Source organism: Sturnus vulgaris, chromosome 29, assembly GCF_052056855.1.
Source record: "Sturnus vulgaris isolate bStuVul1 chromosome 29, bStuVul1.hap1, whole genome shotgun sequence".
Classification (NCBI taxonomy): Eukaryota; Metazoa; Chordata; class Aves; order Passeriformes; family Sturnidae; genus Sturnus; species Sturnus vulgaris.
This window is the reverse complement of record NC_142271.1, coordinates 4,086,885-4,107,719: the sequence shown is the minus strand read 5'-3', so window position 1 is coordinate 4,107,719 and position 20,835 is coordinate 4,086,885. Positions and strand designations below refer to the sequence as shown.

General features: G+C 45.0%; 1 protein-coding gene across 1 annotated transcript in view; it reads left to right on the top strand.

The window, feature by feature from the left end:
- Positions 1 to 2,970: 2,970 nt before the first annotated feature.
- The window catches only part of USP49 (ubiquitin specific peptidase 49), a 28,169-nt gene continuing 10,304 nt past the window's right edge, over positions 2,971 to 20,835 (top strand). The window contains exons 1-5 of the mRNA XM_014872705.2: positions 2,971 to 3,036; positions 4,042 to 4,233; positions 14,918 to 14,996; positions 16,166 to 16,393; positions 18,910 to 19,035. The gene's annotated coding sequence lies outside the window, so the exon portion shown is untranslated. The remainder of the gene's footprint in view (positions 3,037 to 4,041; positions 4,234 to 14,917; positions 14,997 to 16,165; positions 16,394 to 18,909; positions 19,036 to 20,835) is intronic.

The following is a 20,835-nucleotide window of genomic DNA, read 5'->3' as shown; positions in this document are numbered from 1 at the left end:
GGGTTGTGCTGGTTTGTGGTGTTTATTTACAGAATTGCTTCAAAAGCTTTATGCCCCCAAAGCAAACATTTCCCTGTGGAAAAAAAAAAAAATCCAGGAATTCTCACATTTTCCTGTTCTTACCTTGCCTTCATCCTCTGTAGCTGATGGAAATGTCAAAATCTGCCTCTCAATGAAGGCTCTGGAGAAATTAAAAAAAAAAAAAAGCAAACCTGGCAGGAACTTTGTCAGGCACTGAGAGAATTCCAGCTACTTTATCCCATTGTTTTTAAGGCAGGTAATAAATATCCTGTCCCTGCACACCATTTGAGGAATCCTGATGGCTTCAGATTCAATGGAATAAGGAAGGATTTGGGCAACAAGAGCCAAAAATTTATTGTAAGACATAATGATATCACTTCAATATATTTTTTCCTTCCTATTTCTGGGAAGGCACCAGCATTCCAGAAAAAATATTGTTGGTTCCTTGCCCATACAAGTCTGAAGAGCAAAGAAAACAGAATTTTTTTTTTTTCTGAAGCAAGAAGGAAAAAAGCAGCTGATTTGTGGCTTGATTTTCTGGCTGAGAACTGTTTTGGTTTTTTTTTTAAATATGATTCTTTTGTGATATGATTATTTTAAATATGATTCAATATGATTATTGTTTATACCTGCAAACCTAATTAACTGTTAAGAGTGCTCAGAGCTCTTAGTTGTGAGCATTTAATAAATTTAATCAGCACAGGGTCCAGAAAGAGGTGGTTCATGAGCCATAAGGAATGGCACAATGTCCCCTAAGTGTGGTAGAAATTCCAAAACGCTGAATATACTGAATTTTTTGCAGCTCTTAGCCTCAAGTTGATGACTTGTGTGGGATCGTTCAGTGGTGAAAATTCACTGTGGTTCCACGTAGTTAAAGTGGGAAAATTTGGGGAAACTAACTAGGATTTGTAGGGATTGTTATCCCTGTCCTGTTTCCTATTACAAACCTTAAGGTTAAAAAAAAAAAAAACAAAAAAAAAAAACCCTCTTAATGAGCAGATTAGTCACGGTGAAATGTTGGTAATGCTTTGTGAAATCCCGAGGCTGCTCCGTAAGCAGAGTTGTCAAAACTCTGCTCATGTGCCTAAAAAAAAAAAAAAAAAAAACCACCATGGAAATGTGTGCTGGAATCCCTGGGGTTTTATTTATTAATACATTGTCCCAAAAAGAGACCCCTGGAGCCACGTTCTGCCTTTAATTAACCCCTTGACGTCAGTGGCTTTCCAGAGCCGTGAGGATGAGGAGGATTTAGTCCTTTATGCCCCAGCAAAGCTTGTTGCTGCATAAAAATCCTAATTTCCCCTGTCAAATCCCGGTTTGGAAGGTTGGTTGTTTTTTCAGAGGTGGACACGCTGAGGTCTTGCTCCATCATGGATCTTTTATTTTTTTTCTGCTTCTGCACCTCTCAAAAAATCTCTGTCAGTGTTGTTTCATTCCCTAAATTGAAGCCTGACCAAGAGGGAACAGAGGTTTTGGGAGTGGAAGCCTCACCCTTGCATGGTTTATTATTTATATTTATTTATTTATACAGGTGATGTTATCAGGGTCACGAGTGCTTCAGTGGCAGAGCCAGTCCCAAGTCTCGCTGCCACCCCAGGAGGTTTTTGGGGCTTTTGTTCTGTTCCTCTGGCATTTTTTTAATCTCACAAAGAGAGTGAGGAATCGTTGCTCTCCAGTTTTAATTCTTAGACGTTGCAGGCTCATTGGAGCCGTGCCAGTGTGGATTTCTGTGCAGGCACAGGGTCAGAATGGGCCAGGCACTGGTGCCACCATCACCTCGGGATCCCTGTCACCTCAGGGCCACATGGGCTGTGACCCCCATTACCTCAGAGCCCCCACCTCGGCTTCTCCATTCCCTCAGAGACTCTTTGGGGTGTCCCTTGTCACCTCAGGGACACTTTGGGGTGTCACCATGTCACCTCAGATACTCTTTGGGGTGTCCCCTCATCACTTCAGGGTCTCCATCGCCTCATGGTTCCCACAGCTCCCCTTGGACCCTTCCCATCACCTCAAGGACTGTTTGGGGTGTCCCCCCCATCACCTAAGAGACCCTTTGGGGTGTCCCCTCATCACCTCAGGGCCCCCATAAACACTCCAAAGCCCCCAAAGCCCTGTCCTTGGTCCCCCCATCACCTCAGGGATCCTTTGGGGTTCCCCCTCAGGGTCTTCATCACCTCAGAACCTCCTTGTCCCCTCATCACCTCAGGGATTGTTTGGGTGTCCCCTCATCACCTCAGGGTCTCCCATAGCACCCCCTTGACCCTCAGGGACCCTTTAAGGTGTCCCCCCAATCCCCTCAGGGTCTTCATCACCTCAGAACTCCCTTAGCCTCCCCTCCTCACCTCAGGGCGCCCCTGGGGTGCTCCTTCATCGCCTCAAGCATCTCCATCTCAAGGCACCCATCACTCAAAGCCCTCCCAGCCTGCCCCTTGTGCCCACCATCACCTCAGGGACCCCCGTGGGGCGCGACCCCCCATCACCTCAGCGCCCCCATCACCTCAGGGCGCCCGTGAGGTACCTCCCACCCCACGCCACCTCCTCGGGGACCCCCGCGCCGTCCCTTTAAGAGCCTCTTTGTCTCCGAGACACCCTTATTTACCCTCCCGTGCCTCAACCGAACTTCGGCCCCGCGATTCACAAAGCCCGGTACGTCACAGGCGGGGGCGGGACTCGAACCCTCGCCGGCCCGCCCCCCCCGGCGCCCATTGAACAGCGCCCCCTGCCGGCTGCGCAGACTCCGTACGCTCCGCCGCCGCTCTGCCCGCCGCGGCGTACGCTACGCCGGCGGGGTGCGTACGCCACGCAAACAGCGTAAATACCCGCGGTCTTAGCCTGTGTGCCGAGCTACGCAATTGGCGTAAGCGGCGGAGAGGGAGGCGGGTGTTGGCGTTGAGCGACGCGCGTTCCAGCCAATGGGAGGGCGGGGCGGGGCGCGGCGGCCAATGGGCGGGGAGGGGGCGTGGCCGGCCGGGGCGTCTCGCGCTGGGTGACAGCTCGCGCGTGCTGGTGATGGCGGTAAATAAAGGGGACGGGGGGGCGAAGGGGGGGGGGGGGGGACACACGGGACGCGACCCCTCCTGAGGACAGAGAGGGAGAGAAGGGTGGGGGGAGATGGGGGCTGAGGCGGAGGAGAGGAGGGGTCTTTGGTGCCCCCCCGTCAAAGGGACCCCCCCCCCTCCATGGTGGGGCTGAGGCGGACCCCGTTTCCCCCCCCCCTTCCCCTCATCCATCACGGGGGTCGCCGCCTTTGTGTGCGGGCGGGACCCCCGCGCCGGGCTGGGCTCGGCTCCGCAACTTTCCCTTTGTTGAGGGAACATCCTCCCCTCTCCACGTTCCCCCCCTCATCCTCGGGATCGACTCCCACCTCCCCAGACCCCCTCCTTTATCCTCTCCAAGACCCCCCCATTCCTAAAATCCCACAAATCCCCTTCCACCTCCTCATACCCTCCCCATTCCCGGGACCGTGAGGGGATCCTGAGGGTCGTGGCTTTGCTGAGAGGGGGGAGAAAAAAAAGACCCTTAAAAAACTCCCCTTAAACCTCAGTGCTGAGCGTGGTGGAGCGGGGAGAGGGCACGAAAAAGGGGGAAATCGCTGCGGGTTTGTGTTTATTTAGGGAAAAAAAAAAGCAACCCCAAAAAGCCGTGTCCTCAAGAGGGGGGGAAAGAGCTGAACTTGAGCCGGGGACGGAGGCTTGGGGTCAGCTCCAGGCAGCAAAACTGCTCCAAAATCCCCATTTTTAAACCTCTAAAGAGGGTCCCCCATGCCGTGAGAGCTCCTGGAATCGCGGATCAGGGATAAGCGAGCCCCTACAAACGGGAATCCAGCGCTGGAAAAGCTGCTAATTTTAGGAAAAATCGCCCGATAATCGCTTTACATAGGGAACGAACCTGATCCCTGTGTGTCAAAACAGCTCCAGGTTGAGCAGCGTGGGGAAAGAATCCCGTTATCCCGAAATTCTGGAGCTGGCAGACAGGGAAGTTTATCTTTACTTTGCGGAGTTCTTTGCTCTACTTTTTTAGTCAGGGAGAGATGCCTGGAGTCGCTGGGCTCGCCTGGTGTGAAACGATGCAAAATTTGGTCCTTTCACGCTCTGCTGCCTCGGGGAAGATGCTCGTGGAGGCCGGGGAAGGAGATGGTGATTCCAGGGAAAACTGATGGATTTCAGCGGGAATTCTTCCTGCGGTAGTCGGTTGTTCTTGTGAGGAGGAAAGGTAGAAACCAGCGGGTTAAAAGGGATGATTTCAAGGGGCTTGGAAGCAAAAATGAGTTGTTGGGGAGGGGGCTGAGAGCTGAGCTGCTGCTGGAGCTGAGGAAACGTGGATGGGATGTGGGAATGAGGATGGGAAAAAGAGCTGGAGGAGGATGAGAAGGGATAAACCAGTGGAATTGTGAATTTAAAACTCCATGTGGATGCAAGCAGTGTGGATTAAATGAGTGTTGCTGTGAAGTGTTGGGAGCTGCCCCGTGTGGAATTTTCACCAAAATTCGGCTGCTCTGCCTTGGGCAGCTGCACTCAGGGGCTCTTGTGGTTTTATCCAGGGTCAGAGAGGTTGGATGGTGTTTAAAAACCCAAAAAGGAGAAGGCAACAAAAGCGTTTGGGGTTTTATTTGGTGTTTTTTTAATTGCTTTGAGAGCGGGCTGGGTGCAAATATTTGGGAGTGATGAGCCAAGCGTGAGCAGCATTTGATGTCTCTGAGCTTTCAGCAAACCATAAATGTGCATTTATTCCTCCCCTGATCATTCTCTCGATGAATACGAGCTGACTCCGAGTGGAAAAGGGTGTTTTGAAGTTGGCAGATTTTTTCCAGCATGGAATAATTCTGGGTTTTGTGCTAGTTTGGGTTTGTTACAAGAGAATTTTGCTTGCTCAGGAGCAGGGCTTGGACAATAGTCACACATGCAACGGGTTAGGGGCTAGAAAAGAGCCAAAAAACCCAAACTGGGGATTTGTTTGGCTGTTGTGTGTCCAAGGATTGTTAGGAAGGAATCTTTTGCTACAATTCCTGCCGAGATTCCGGCTCCATGTGGTCCAGGGATTGTGAGGATGGAGAAATTTGGGACCAGCCTCGTGTGCTGGGGCTGGAGGGAGCGTTTGGGTTGGGAAGGGAATGGTGACAATTGCTCAGTGGGGACAGAAAAAGGCACATTCAGGTTCTGGGTGGTTTTTTTTTTCTGAGAATTTCTTGTGGCTGCTGCAGCTCTGCCCACATCACACGCTGCAGGTTGTTTTTCCTCAGTGCTAAAACACACTCACTTGTTAATTATTATTTTTAAGCAGCCCTGTGTTGTCTCAGCACCTCCAAACACATGACAAGAAGCACTTTCTCAGCACCAAAAGTGGATTATTCAGTATAAAGGACTGAAAATGTCTTTTAGATCCTGTTTTTCTTGGCCTTTTTTTCCCCTTGGTTAACTGTTTTTATACTGAAATGTTACAGGGCTTCTGCTGGGACTCATAAAGTGAAATTCAGTGTTTTCTCAGCCCTCAGAAGATGTTAATGGATTGATTTAGAGCAGTTAACAAATGGAAATACTTCAAAATATTACAAAATTCGAAAAATAATACACAATTCAGCTGCTGGTGTGTAAGTGTGGATTCCTTCCTTAGTGTTCTTAGCTTTGGGGAAGTGTGAAAGGTTTTCTGAAGTTGAGCCCAGCTCTGAGGCAGAACAAAACTGAGGGGTTTGGTTTAAAATTGTTATAAATAAAGAGAGGAATAATAAATAAGTTGTTTGAGAACTTTGCCTGTAACTGAGAGCAGTGGTTGAGGTCAGGAGGAATGGGAAGATGGGTTTGTTCCTTTATTATCTGCAGGAATCATCTCTGGTGAGAACGAGAAGTTTTCTCACTTTGTTTAACAACCTTTGTGGTTTTCAGCTTGAATATTTCATCACGGGTTGGGTTTGTTGCTGGGTTTTGTTGTTTTATTTTTTTTTTTTCCCTTTGGGGAATGAAACCTTGGGAGATGTTTTTATCTCAGCAGCCTGACCCCTTTCTCCTACTCCAAAATCTTTGATCCTTCCCAAACCCCTTTCACCTTTCCCAAAATCTTTGATCCTTCCCAAACCCCTTCACTTTTCCCAATCCCTTCTCTTTTCCCTTTCCCAAACCCTTCACCCCAGGCTCTTGTCTAGAAAAAAGCCCCCCTTGAATTCCAGTGGAAGAAAGAGGATCCTCATTAGTGTAAAACCTTTAATGAGTCTGTGCTCCTAAGGGTGCTGAGCAAATCCAAATCGTTGAACAGAAATCATTTTAAACTCCCATTCAGAGCTGAGAATATCTCACTTGTTGGTTGATGTTTCCCTGTGTTCCCACAAATGCTCTTCACTTCGGGATTTTAGGAGATTTTTAGCTCGAAGATGGATCAGGTGAGGCTTTTGTGGCTCAGGAGCCAGGGAATTCCAGCACAGAGCAGCCACGACAGCCCATAAAAACAAAACAGATTAAAAGGGACAGGAGGTAAAGCTGAAGGTGAGATCCTGCCCTTTGCTGGTGTCTTTGGGATGGAATTTTAGGTGAGCTAAAGCTGATTATTTGTTTATTTGCTGTAATTGATATCCTGGTGCACTGAGGAAAATTCAGATTAAACCCCACTGTTCTGCTGGCTATGAAAGGAAGAAAATCCCTCTTTGCAACAGCATTAAGGAGTGTCTGTAGTAGGCAGAAAATAACACAAAGCTGCCAAGTTTATATTTTTTTCCTAATTGTTGTTAATGAGCTTTTAGCTTGCAAGATGATAATGAGGAGCACGTGAGCTGTTACACCTCCAGTTGGTGACAAATCAGCTGAAATCCCTCAGAAAACGGCAAATTGTTGGGACATACCTTGAGATTTTTTCAAAGAACACTCACTAGGTGAGTTCCTTTAATTAGCTAATTACGCTGTAATTCACTGAGAAGTCTGGCTTTGCTGAGGAAGTAAAAAAATCTCAGAAAACCAGGAGCTTTTCTGGTTCCTCCCCACGGTGCTTGCACTTTTTTCGTGTCTCTAATTCAGCTTTCAGCTGCTTTTCCAAATGGAGACAGAGAGCTGGAATCCAGGGATGTGACAGCTCCAAGTTGCTCTGAAATGTGCCCTGTGGAACGTGGCAGTCGTGACAAATGGACTATTTAAAGAAAGGTTCTGACTGAGGAGGTGTTTCTGCAGCAGTTTAGGGGAGTTTGGCACTGAAATGCCAAAGGAAAAAGCACAGGAATCCCCCCAGAAAAGCAAACCCATCCCATCCTTTATTCCCAGTTGAAATCAAATCCATCCCATCCCATCCCCTTTCCCAGTGAAAGACAAATCCATCCCATCCTTTATTCCCAGTGAGAATCAAATCCATCCCATCCCTTATTCCCAGTGAAAGACAAATCCATCCCATCCCTTATTCCCAGTGAAAGACAAATCCATCCCATCCCATCCTTTATTCCCAGTGGAAATCAAATCCATCCCATCCCTTTTCCCACTGAAAATCAAATCCATCCCCTCCATTATTCCCATTGAAAATCTAATCCATCCCATCCCTTTTCCCATTGAAAATCCAATCCATCCCATCCCTTATTCCCAGTGAAAATCAGATCCATCCCATCCCTTTATTCCCAGTGAAGATCAAATCCATCCCATCCCTTTTCCCAGTGAGAATCTAATCCATCCCATCCTTTATTCCCAGTGAAGATCAAATCCATCCCATCCCATCCTTTATTCCCAGTGAAAGACAAATCCATCCCATCCCATCCCATCCTTTATTCCCAGTGAAAATCCAATCCATCCCATCCTTTATTCCCAGTGAAAATCCAATCCATCCCATCCTTTATTCCCAGTGGAAATCAAATCCATCCCATCCCATCCTTTATTCCCAGTGGAAATCAAATCCATCCCCTCCACGGAGCAGCGCTGCCTTGGGACCGCATTTCCCCCCTGGCTTGCAGTGGGTGGATTTAGATTTGATGAAGAAATTCTCTGCTCTAATTGCATCGTGCCCCTCTCTGCCAGGCTTTGAAAATCCTGCCGGGACAATTGGAGGGTGTGGAGCTGAAATGAAAGGAGCTGGGCAGGGTGGGGTGAGGCAGTGATAAGTGGCTTTGAGCTGGAAATCCTAAAAGTGTCCTGAGGGGAGCACTCGGTGCTGCCTTGGGGGGCTTTGTTCCTATTTTTTAAATTATTTTCCTGACAGGGATCAGTGTCTGTGAGCCTGGCTCCATTCCAGTAATTCCTGACAAAACTGGAAAGATTTTTTTTTTTTTTTTTTTTTTTTTTGTATTTTGTGATTTTTTTTTAAATTAAATTTTAAAATCCCAGAATGGTTTGGGTTGGGAGGGACCTTAAAGCTCATCCAGTGTCCATGGGCAGGGACAATTTCCAACATCCCAAACCCCATCCAAGCTGCCCTTGGACACTTCCAGGGATGGGGCAGCCACAATTCCCTGTTCCAAGGTCTCCCCACCTTCACAGGGAAGAATTTTTTTCCCTAATGTCCAATGTAAACGTGTTCCCTGACAGTTCAGATCCACCCCCCTCCTCCTGTCACTCCTATAAATCCTTTCTTTGGATGTGCTGGAACCATTCCAGCTCTTGCCTGCTGCTGGAATTGACTTTTTCCAGAAATTTCAGCTGGTTTAGAACTGCACTTTGTGCTGCAGGTTAAATAACAAGTGCTGTGTGCATGAAGAAAATATTGTTTTGGCTGACTCTTACCTTGAGCATTATCTTATTATTATATTTTTATTGATAAATTCTGTCTTGGAGTCCTCCAGAGCCAAATCATTTCTTCATGTAGTGAACTTCAAAAAATAAAATTGGGCATGGAAACCTCCCCCCCCCTCACTCCCTCAGATGTAACTCATGGAATGAGGAGTTCATGGGTTTTATTGATTCAATTTTTTTGCATTTGTAGTCACTGTGGGGATTTATCAGGGTTCTGAGTATAAGGATTGAGTTAAACAAATCCAGAGATGTATTTTAAAATATATATGTGTATATATTTATATATATTTAACATATATTTGTGTGTGTTGGTAGAACTGAACAGCACAGTCTGATTCTGGATGTTTAAGGGTTTTCAAGTCATTAACAGAAATTAAATAATTCAGATGTAGTGGCTGGCTCAAAGGGCTGCTTTAAGATGAATTAAATGAAATTTGGGTTATTTAAAAACCCCTTAATTGGGGTTTTAATCTCAGTCCTGGATTTCAGCATCCAGTGACCTCCCATGGCATTTACAGGTTATTTTTATTATTTTTGTTCTTGAGATTCCTCTCAGTGGCTGCTTCTGGTGGCAGGGACATTTCTGGTGTCATATTTGGAATATTTCATTGAAGAGCAGTGTTTAAATGTCTGCTGGTTGCTGTACAGAAGTCAGGATTTGGATTTCCATGATTTTTGTGGGTCTTTTCCAGCTCAGGATATTCTGTGATTCTGTGAATTTTTTTTGTGTTTTCTGCAGCTGGAGAAAAATAATGGTAATATCATGTGGGAAGAGGAGGTTGATCTGTGAGGAGAACTAAGTGAGGGTTATGTCCTTTAAAACCACACAAGCACAAAAAACATGTTTTAATTTTAAGGACAAACACTCTACATTTAGAATGCCATTAATTATGCTGAAAAAAAAATCCATGTAAAACTCTGCTATTCTTAAAAAAAAAACAACCCTGAAATGAACTGTTTATTCCTTGGAGTTGTGAGAAAGAGCCCTGAGCTTGGATTTAATGATGTTTAATCATTCTTTCAAAAACACAAAGGAGGCACTAAAAGCTGTTCAGCTGAGCTAGAAAGAACTAATAGCTATAACTCAGATTCAAAAGTGATTTAGTTCCAGAGGTAAATCCATAATCCCACCAGTCAGGAGTTAATCTGTCATCAGACTAAGACTAGAAGCAAATCTATTTAACTAAGAATAGTTAATTCACCTGAATCAGAGCAGGGATGAAGATGCTGCTCACCAGAGTTTATTTGGAGGAAATAAAATATTGATGATGGAGAATGGAAAAACAGCAAGTGGCTTTCAAAGGGGGAGGGGAGAAAAAAAAAAAAATCTCCTTTGGAATTTGTTCTGCTCTTTTCCTGCACTTCCCAGGATGGTTGGACCTGCTGGTTTGGGTAATGTGGAAATGAGTCAGAATAAGGAAGGAAATATCCTGTTTATCCCCAAATTTGGGAGGGTTTAGGAGCAGCTTATTTTGTGGCATCAAACCCAAATTCACCTCTCTTTTTTTTTTTACTCTCCTTGTCCTGTTGTTGTTTCATCTCAGGACAAATTGAAGGGATGAACTTTAACCTCTTAGGAGGATAATTTATTAAAATAACAGATGCTGCAGAATGGGGCCTGGCTTGATCTGCAGTTCTTAAGGAAGATTAACAACCTGAGAGTTCACAAATCAGGGTCCTGCTTCTGACCTCGGCTTGTGGGCAGGACAAAGGCACCACTCACATCCTGTAATTCAGGGGGAAAAAAAAAAGAAGATTTCAGTCAGCAAATCGGCAATAATTCCATCAGGAAATGGCAGGGAAAGGTAAATTTGAACAAGTGAAATTCTTCCTTTTGTACCAAAAAAAAAAAAACCAGAGGTGCAAACCTCGGGCGAGGCTGGGGCTGAAAACACCAAATTTAGTTTAATTTCTGCCACTTCAGCTCCCCTTTTGGACACTGAGGAAGAGCAGGGATTTATTTGTGGATGATTTGGCTTCTCCCAGCACAAACCAGGCCCAGCAGCTGAGCAGGGGAAGAGGATGTGTAAATCCCTTAATTCTTTGTTGGCAAGAAAACACAGAAGCCCTTGGTGGAGCCCCAGGGTCGAAGTGGAGGGCTCAAGAGATTTTTCTGAGCTGATTTTTCCAGAGCTGGGCACATAGCAGCACTCTCCATATGGGAATGTGGGAATTTCTATGGATCCTGAGCAGAAATCCCATTGAGGCTTTGCTGGGCAGACAAATGAAACCCCAAAACCCTCGCTGCGTTTGGATAAATTGGATAAACTGGCTGGGATTTGCTCATTTTTACCAATTCACAGCATTTATAAAACCCAGAGAAAATTTTCTGCTGTTGTAAAACCCAGAGAAAATTTTCTACTGTTAAAAAACCCACACGAAATTTTCTACTGTTACCAAACCCACACAAAATTTTCTGCTGTTACGAAACCCACGCAAAATTTTCTGCTGTTCTGCCTCACTCCTTTGGGGTTAAAAACCCAAATAATTGATTGGCAAGTGAAAGCAAAGCAGATGATGGAGAGGGCTGTCAAAACCCGGCGTTATTTTTGTCTCGGGATCCTGAAGGAGTCGGAGGCTCCTTCCCAGCCTGTGGAATTTTGATGCTCCTTTCCTTGTCTGGCTTTTATTGCCTCGGGGATGGCTCTGACACCTCGCTGGGACTGATGGCTCGAGGATTTGCTCGTGGCACGGCTTCCTCCTTAATCCAGCAGAGATTTCCCCGGGATGGATCCGAGTTTTGTTCCCAAAAGAGCAGCAGAGGAGTCGCCAGAACTCAGCAAGTGTTGGCTGCGTGCTGTAATCCCTCTTTGTGTCACTCACAAAGGGATCCTGCCAGAGCCTGGGATTCCACTGCTCCTGCATCCCTGCGGCAGCCACGGGAGCCAGAGCTGCTGCAGCTGCCAAACTTCACCTCATCCCTGTGCCAGGGACGCGTTTGGGGCTTGTTCCATTGAAATCCCCTGGGTTTTGAGGCAAAATTTATCGGTTTTGGGAATGCTGGAGGTGCTCGAGGTCAGAATGTAACCGGCTCTGCCTTTTGCACTCGTGGAATTGTTAAAACTGGAAAAGACCTTTAAGGTGATCAAGTCCAAAATGATGTTGGATTTTGTTGTTATTGAGAAGCTGGATGGGATTGGAGTAGGATTTTCCTGATTTTTTTGGTGGTTTTAATCCATAATCCGTGAGCTGTTGCTGTGAACCTCAGCTCTGGATGTGTCGTTTTCCTGCTGATCCGTGATAAATGGGATGTGCTGAGAGCGGGATCATAACGGTTCAAGAGCGTGGGGAAAAGCAGAAATGTTTCCTGCAGGTTGGGAAATGCAGAGATTTGCGTGGCTGGCTGGGATTTAAAGGAATGATAAGGCAGGGAAAATGGGAATGTGAGGGAATGCTGCAGATCTCTGCCCTGCTTTGTCACCTTGGGGTGATTTGGTTTAACCTGTCCCTGGAGCAGGATCCCAGGGCAGTGAGAAGTGTGAAGGGAAGCAAAGATGCCGAGTTTGGTGTGAATCCCCACAATTTAAGGATGAGGGGGCACAAAAAAAAGGGAATTTCCAACAGATTTGGAGTCAGTGCTGCTGATTTTGTGTCCTTAAAGCTCCTGTTCCAGGAGGGAAGTTTGGGTGGAAAAAACTTCAGGATTTGGGACATCAGGACATCCTCACACAGAATTCTTTGGGAATTCCTGAGTTGAAAAGTGAAATTAGAACTTTTTTCTCAGTCAGAATCACCTCTCAACCTGTTCTTAATTCTGTTCTTTTTCCTGCTCCAGGCTGATAATTCCAATTGTGTGGTTTTGCTGTAATTGCTTCAGGCTTCTCCAGGTGGAAGAGGCTGATGGAGAATTGCTGTGAATTCCAGCAGGGAATTGCTGTGAATTCCAGAAGGAATTGCTGTGAATTCCAGAAGGAATTGCTGTGAATTCTTTCCCTTTGGACTGGTCCAGGAGGACTGGAGTTGTTCAGGAACGCTGGGAATTGTTTTAATGCCCAAATCTGCATTTCCCAGCTTATTGACCTTTCCAAAAACCATCCCAAAAATAAAACCTGGATGGAAAGAAAGGGGAGGAGGGGTTTTATGTGCTGGAGTAAATCGAGAGATTAACTTCTAGAAAGCTGTGAACTACAACATAAATTGCATTTTAACAATGCTTTTTAACATCTGAGGTCATTAAATAGAAATTCCCACATTTTCAGGGGTCTGTAGGACGTGGATCTTGTTTGTTTGTTTTCAGTGACTCCAAGGAATGTACAGACAATATTTCACCTGGAAATGGAGTTTTAAAGCTGAAGTCAAGAGGTGAAAATTTAAAATACAGCGAAAACTTGAGGTTTTAGTCACTTGTATTCATCTCTCCCATGAGAAACTGAGCTTGGCTCAATAAGAATATTCAAATTTCATCTTTACAAATACTTGAAATTTTAAAAACCTTTCAACTCACGTGGCAGTGCAAACACACAACAACTCTTCCCTTTGTGGACTGAAGGATTTCACCTCCTCTTTGCCTTTTCCATGATTATTTCCAAACCCTGCTCCATTCCCAAGGATCTTCATGGGGAAGGAATGTGAATAGAAGACACATGTGCAGCCCTTTGTGTGCAGTTGGAATTCCAGCTCTTGGAAGAGGTTTTTGGTGGAGTCATAAATTTCTCTCCCAACCAACCCAGAAAGAATTTGATGCCTTCTCTGATTCCTTGGAATTCATCAGGAAAAGCAGAAGGGAGGTGGTTTTTGGGGTGTGCAGCTCCACCAATTCCCCAGGAGCAGCAAAAAAAAAAAAAAAAATTGGGTTATTTTATCCATCCCAGCCTTAGAATGGGAATATTTAATTCCCTTTTCACTCTAGGTGAGGTAACAGCACATTCCAGTTTACACAAAGCCCCGAGTTGTATTTAAAGCAAGTTTGTTTTTTTTTTTTTAAGTGCTCAGAATTCCAGAGTTTTAAGGAAAAGAGGTTTTGCATCCCTGGGACTTTGTTCCCTGAGCATTTCATTTCTCTGGAGCAGTTTGGTTCATGTGGAGCTTGGACCTGAAAATATTTTATTTTTATATTTGTTGTGCTCTAAAGTCAAAGATGGGCCAAAATCTGCCAAGTTCAGCTTCCTGACAGGATGCAGAGAACCAAATCCTGCAGGAATCCTGTTTATTCCCACCAGGAATTCTGTCAATCCAGCAAAGAGGATTTTCCTAATCCAAGTGCTTTGGGTTTTTTGACTCTTTTTTTTTTTTTTGGGGTTTGGTTGAGGTTTTTCAGTATTTCTTTGAAAACTTTTGATTCCTGACAATTCCAGCTTGGAGCCTAGAGTGGATTTTGGGAGCTCCCAGGATGAGTTCAACGCTTCCAGAGTTGGAATTAACTGGGATTAATTCTGGAATTCCTGAACTTGGCTGGCAATATTGGCAGGAAAATCCCATTTTCCTCAAGCTCCCTTGTGCCAGAGCTGGAGTTTGGCACATGTGGGTGAGGTGTGGAATCCTCCAGTTCCTGTATCCAACAGCAGAATCCAGCAGGAATTCCTCCAGGGCTCCTGTGGGATCCTGACCTCCCTCCTGGCACAGGAAAATTGGGAATTCTCAGGATTTGGTGAGATCCAGGTGGAGGATTTATCTTCCTCTTTTTGTTAATTTTCCTATATCCAGCTGGGTGTTGTGTCACTGGAGAGAGGGAAAGCAGCAATTTAGGGATAAAAAATTGAGAGTTTTCAGGAAAAGAGCTCCAGAATAATTGGAAAAAATCTCTCTGGAAAAATCTCTGGCCACTGTTGCTCCCCAGGGCTGGAATTTACAAATCTAAACCCAGCAGGGTTTGAATGAGAGGAGTAAAGGGAAGAAACCCTGCTGGATTTTTGGAGGAAGAGCAGGAAAATGAGATTGCTGCCTCTTTTCCTGGATATTTTCCATGCTCTGAGTGAGGAATTCTGGAGCACGAGGCTCTCTGAGGACAGGGGTGAGGGGGTGTGGTGGTGCCACTCCTTCCTTGCAGCAGCAGCAATTCCTATTTTCATCGATTATATGAGGAGTTTTTCCATGAAAAAAAAATAAATTCTCATTTCTGGTGTCTTTAGAAAGAATTCAGGAGGAATTTCTCCATAGGAGGAGAAAACCAGGGAGGGTTGGAGTCCCCATGGAGGTGTCCAAGGAATGTGACACTGCAGGGATGGGTGGGAATCAGGCACAGCTCGATGATCCTGGAATTTTTTTTCCAGCCTCAATGATTCTGGAATTCCATAAATAAAGGATTTTACCCTGGTTGCCTCCTGGGACAGCTCCTGCCAGAACTGGAAGGTGTGTGTGTGTGTAGGGGGGGGAATGTTGGAGCAGGATTTTATTCCCCAATTTCTGGGCAGCTCAGATTACAAGTTTGCATTTGCACATCTGGTTCAATAATTGGTGCCTCACAAACAGGGAGGTGAAAACAATCAGGGCAAGAAAGTTTTGGGGTTTTTTTTTGTTTTTTTTTTTTTTAGTGGAATTCTTCTCTGATATCCCCAGATTTCCATCTTGGAGTGTTTGCAGCAGAAATTGGAGAGTTCCACATAAAAAGTGATTTATTGGGGTGGGAAGTGCTTGGGTTTTGCATCCAGGATTTTTTATCCTATTCCATAAAATCCAAGAATGGTTTGGGGGGAGGGATTTTAAAGCTCATCCAGGGCAGGGACATTTCCCCTATCCCAGGCTGCTCCAGCCTGGCTTTGGACACTTCCAGGGATCCAGGGACAGCCACAGCTTCTCTGGGAATTCCATCCCAGCCCCTCCCCACCCTCCCAGGGAGGAATTTCTTCCCAATATCCAACCTAAACCTCAGTTTGAAGCCATCCCCCTTGCCCTGTCTCTATGATTTGACCAAATTCTCTCTATTCCTTATGGAATTTTGATGGAAACCGAGAATATCCAAGGATTTTTTTTTTCCTACACTACTGCAAAAAATGGTTAAAAAAAAAAAAAAAAGAGACAAATGTGCTTTATTTAATGTGGCACCAATTCCCAATGGTTCTGTGCTTCACTTCTGCCATTCCCAGGAGAGGGATGAAGGAATGAGTGAAAAAAAAATCCTTCAATCTCAGCTTCCCACCTGTCCTGGCAGATGATTCCCAGGACTTTGTGCTCTCTTATTTATTCCGGAATCACTTTTTTGGACAAATAAAAGCAGCATTCCAGGGTCGAACATCCAGCACCTCTCCTGGCCCCTGGACTGGGGTTTTTTTTTTTTGTTGTTTTTTTGGGTTTTTTTGGCTTCTTGCAGATTTATTTCGAAAAAGAAAGTAGCTGCTGTCACCAGATGCCTGCAGATGGCTTTAATCAGGTTCCAAACGTGCAACAATGGAACAAAGGAGCAGAACGAGCTCGGGTGGTTTCTTGTGACTCTCTTTTAGGGGCAGCAGCCAAATTGTTCCTGCTGCTTTTTGCTTCTGGGAGCTCTTAGAGGATCTCACTGGGATTTTTTTTTTTTCCAGGATTCTGAGCCATGCAAGGCAAGAAAGTGGGGTTTGCCCCAGTGTTTAAATGATTTACAAGGTGAGAAGTTTTCAAATAGGCTCTAAAATGTTATTAGCTGAACTAATACCTCTATTTTGCTTTTGTTCCCTGCTATTTTATTTCAGTTTGACTCATCTTTAGTGGATTGCAGTGCTCCAAGTGATTCCTTCTCCCTCTTTTCCCTTCTCTGGAAAAGATCTAAGTAGGTGAGAAAAGGAAGATTTTATAGTTTCCTTTAAATCTGCTTTTATGGGGAAAAAAAAAATGCAAACCCAAAAGTTAAAAGCTGATAATTACAAAGAGCAGAGCTCTGAGTGTTTCTTTCCAAGGTGTTTTCCTTGCCCATCCTTAAATCCTGGTCTTGCTCATGGCTTGGCCCATCCAGGGCAGCAATTTGGGATTTCTGAGGCAGCTCCAGCCCTGTGATCTCTGCCAGGTTTGTTTTTCCCCTCACCTCGTGCCTGTGTTTACAGCTCCTGACTCACAAATCCTGCTCTCCTTTAATCCCAGCCTTGCAATTCCCGCTGGGAGCTGCAGATTGTGGCAAAGTTGTTTTTGTGTACTTGTGAAAAAACAGAGGAAAAACTTCTCTCCTTAGTCCCGTGCCAGCATTTCCAGGGATTTATTTCACTCTGTGCTGCTTGGGGGGTGCAGGGCTGGACCTGCAGCTGCTCCAGCTGCCTTTGGAACACGTGAAGAGTTGATTCCAATCCTATTTTTTTTTATTTTTTTTTTCATGGAAAGAGTCAAAAATATGAGTCAGCAAGAGAAATGCTGGATGTGAAGGATTCACTCTGAAGCGTGGTGGGAGGAGAAGCTTCACTTTCGAGGAAAATCCTCTCATTCAAGTGCTTTGGGGTTAAATAAACACAATTTTTTCCTGACTTCCAGTGGAATTATGGCTTGGATTTGTAAGGGAATTATCTGAGGATACCTAAAAAGAACCAGGTGTGTGTTGGGGGGATATCAAATGCAGCATCAAAGGTGCTTTTGTGCTGAGAATTCCTGAATTTCGACATAACAAAGCTGCTTTGTCAGCTGGAATCTCTTCCCTTTTCCAAGCTGGAAATCTCCTGCTCCAGAAAATCCAAAGCAGTTGACAAAAGGCTGCTGAATGATCTCCTGCATTGTCAAACTGGATTCTTCAATCTGTTTTTTTTATTTATTTAATAATTCCCTGGATCTGCTGTGGGAGTGATTTCCTGGGAACCCGCTGAACCCAGCAGCTCTTCCTCCTTGGGAACTGGGGGAGAAATTCACAATTTTTCGAAAATTTCTCATGCTGAGACTTCACAGAGCCTGTGAGCATCCAGCTGTTTGATAAATCCCTAAAAAAAAATTGTGTCTTTCAGGCCAATTTGTTGTTCCAAAGTAGAAATGTGGTGTGCAGGGGAGGCTGAAGGGTTAAATTCCCCACACTGTCGCATATGGCAGTGAGCAGAATCACAGATGTTGATGATACAACATAATTAGTATTCTTTTATGTAAATGAAGGCTGTCAATGTTACCACAGTGTCTGCACTCCTGCAAACTGGAATTTCTGCCACACCAAAGCTAGACAGGATTCTGAAAAGAATTCTTTGATTTTTAGATCCACACCTGAGGAGGAAAATGAAGAGGAAAGAGGGGGGAAAAAAAAAAAAAAAAAAAAGCTCAGGGAGGGAAAAAGGTGGAGAAGGGATTTTTCCAACTTGGGAAAAAAAAAAATTAAATTAATGCTTTGTTTAACGGTGAGGATTTCCAAAATCCTTTCCAGGTCCTGGGAATTTGGGAAGGAATGAGCCCAACCCAAGGGAAATGTGGGAATTTCTGAGCTGGTTTAAATAAAAACCTCAGCGGTTCTTTGGGTGCTCAAGTGGCCACTTGAGCTTTCAGTGGAGTCCAGGAGAAAGAACTGAAGAGTTTTGGTTTTTCTCTGAGAGATTCCATCCTCAACAGCAATAACACTGATAAAGGTGGTAATTAAAGCAAATTTGCATCATTTTGGGCCACTAAAAATGCATTTCCTTCACCTGCAGGTGAGGACTCAATCCCTCAAAGCTTTGGCAAGTGTTAAACTTTGCACCTCATAAAATGATGTTTTAACCACATATTCTGTGTGCCAGGTCCCTGTTACAAACTTAATTCAGATCTGGTTTTCCAGTCTTTCTACCTCTGGTTTTTTTTTTCTCATTTTTCCCATTTTTCTCTCCTCTGTGATTCTTATTTTGTTGCAGTTTGCACCTGCCAGCTCCTCATTGCTTCCTTTTTATTGTTTGAAAAAACACCTAGAAATGAAATTGAACTCAGCACAGCTTTTCTTTTTTTAATCTTTCCCCTTCTCCTCCTTCTGTCTCTCACCAAAGGCAGCCAAAATTCCAAGTGATCACAGGAGGGGCACGTTTTTCCTCCTGTTTTTTTTTCTTTTTTTTTTTTGACTCCCATTTTTTTCCTCTGCCATATGTTGGGTCATCCACTACAAAAACCTCATCGTGAAGATGTGATCAGCAGATTAAAAAAAAAAAACAAAAAAAAAAAACAGAGAATGAAAAGGAAATGGAATTTTGTATGTGACGTGTGTCTCAACATCTGAGAATTTGGGATCCTGGGGGTAATTCCAGAGAATTATTTCTGGAATAAACGAGTTCTGCACTGAGGGGTTAATGATGCTCCTGCCAGCCTCCCATGGTTGGTTTCTGTGCATCACCAGGATATTTTCCTCTCTCTCTCTCTCTCTCTCCAGGGCTTTGAAGCTGCCTGGCAGTGAGGAGTTCCCAGGAATTGAATTCTCCAGGATCTGGGGGAGGATGGAGCTGCTGGGGGCCCGGGCTGTGGCGTGGAGGAGGAGAGGATGTGTGCCCTGCACTCCGTGAGTCCCCTGGCTGCTCTCAGCTCCTGCCCTGCCAAAAGGCATCCACAATCCACTGGGAAGCTTGTAGCAAAATGAAGCAGTTAGGATTTTAGCTTTTCTGGGGGTTTTTTTATATATTTATAACGCTGTAATTCTTTAGTGTGTAACTCTAAACTCCATATTCAGTGCTGGCTGCTGCTCTCCCATTTTGGGCACACACAACAATTCCTCTCCAGGCCTGGCAGTCAAGGACACCTCACTGCCTCAGGCCCTGAGAGATGGAAACAAAAGTGAATTAGGGGCAGCAAACTTGGGGACTTCATTACCTGAAGCTGTAATTGGAAGATTTGGATGCAAATATGTGGAATTCAGGGTGTCCAATGCAGGGCCAGGAGTAAAATCTGATGATCCTTTTGGACCCCTTCCAATCAGGATATCCCATGAACACACAAAAAGATTTCAAATGTGTTTCACAGCTTTAAAATCCTTTTCCTTGTGTTTTTCATCCCCCAAGGTCAGAGCAGCAATGCCTCCTGTGAGACATGGATAAATGCAAACAGGGGGCATTTGGGGTGTCCAGGAGTCAAATCTGATGATCCTTTTGGACCCCTTCCAATCAGGATATCCCATGAACACACAAAAAGATTTCAAGTGTGTTTCACAGCTCTAAAACCCTTCTCCTGTGTTTCTTGCCACCCAAGGTTGGAGCAGTGACACCTCCTGTGACACATGGATAGATGCAGATGTGGAAAATTTGGGGTGTCCCATGCAGGACCAGGAGTCAGATTTGATGATCCTTAACCTTGAGCTTTCCAGTCATATCCCATGACCCTACAAGAAGATTTTAAATGTGTTTCACAGCTCTAAAATCCTTCTCCTTGTGTTCTTTGCCTCTGCAGTGACACCTCCTGTGAGACGTGGATAGATACAAACAGAGGGAATTTGGGGTGTGCTGTGCAGGACCAGGAGTCAGATTTGAGGATCCTTTTGGCCCCCTTCTAACTGGGGATATCCCATGACCATACAAAAATATTTCAAGTGTGTGTCACATCTCTAAAACTCTTTTCCTTGGATTTTTCCTCCCAAGGTGGGAGCAGTGACACCTCCTGTGAGACATGGATTGATACAAACAGAGGGAATTTGGGGTGTCCTTTGCAGGACTAGGAGTCAGATCTGATGACTCCAACCCAGGATATCCCATGACCCTACAACAAGATTTCAAACACGTCACAGCTCTAAAATCCTTCTCCTTGTGTTCTTTGCCTCTGTACAGCAGTGACACCTCCTGTGAGATGTGAATAGATGCAAATGTGGGGAATTTGGGGTGTGCTGTGCAGGGCCAGGAGTCAGATTTGATGATCCCTAACCCTTCCAGTCAGGCTCCCTTCCAGTGACCCTACAACAAGATTTCAAACACATGTCACATCTCTAAAACCCTTTTCCTTGTGTTCTTGCCCCCCGAGGTGGGAGCAGCAACACTTCCTGTGAGACATGGATACAAACAGAGGGAATTTGGGGTGTCCAGGAGTCAAATCTGATGATCCTTGATGATCCTTCCAAGTCAGGATATTCCATGATCCCATGGAAAGGGATTTCAAATGCGTGTCCCATCTCTAAAATCCTTGTGATTTTTGTCCCCCGAGGTCAGAGCAGCAATGCCTCCTGTGAGACATGGATAGATACAAACAGGGGGAATTTGGGGTGTCCTTTGCAGGACTAGGAGTCAGATCTGATGACTCCAACTCAGGATATCCCATGACTCTACAACAAGATTTCAAACACATGTCAAATCTCTAAAACACTTTTTCTTGTGATCTT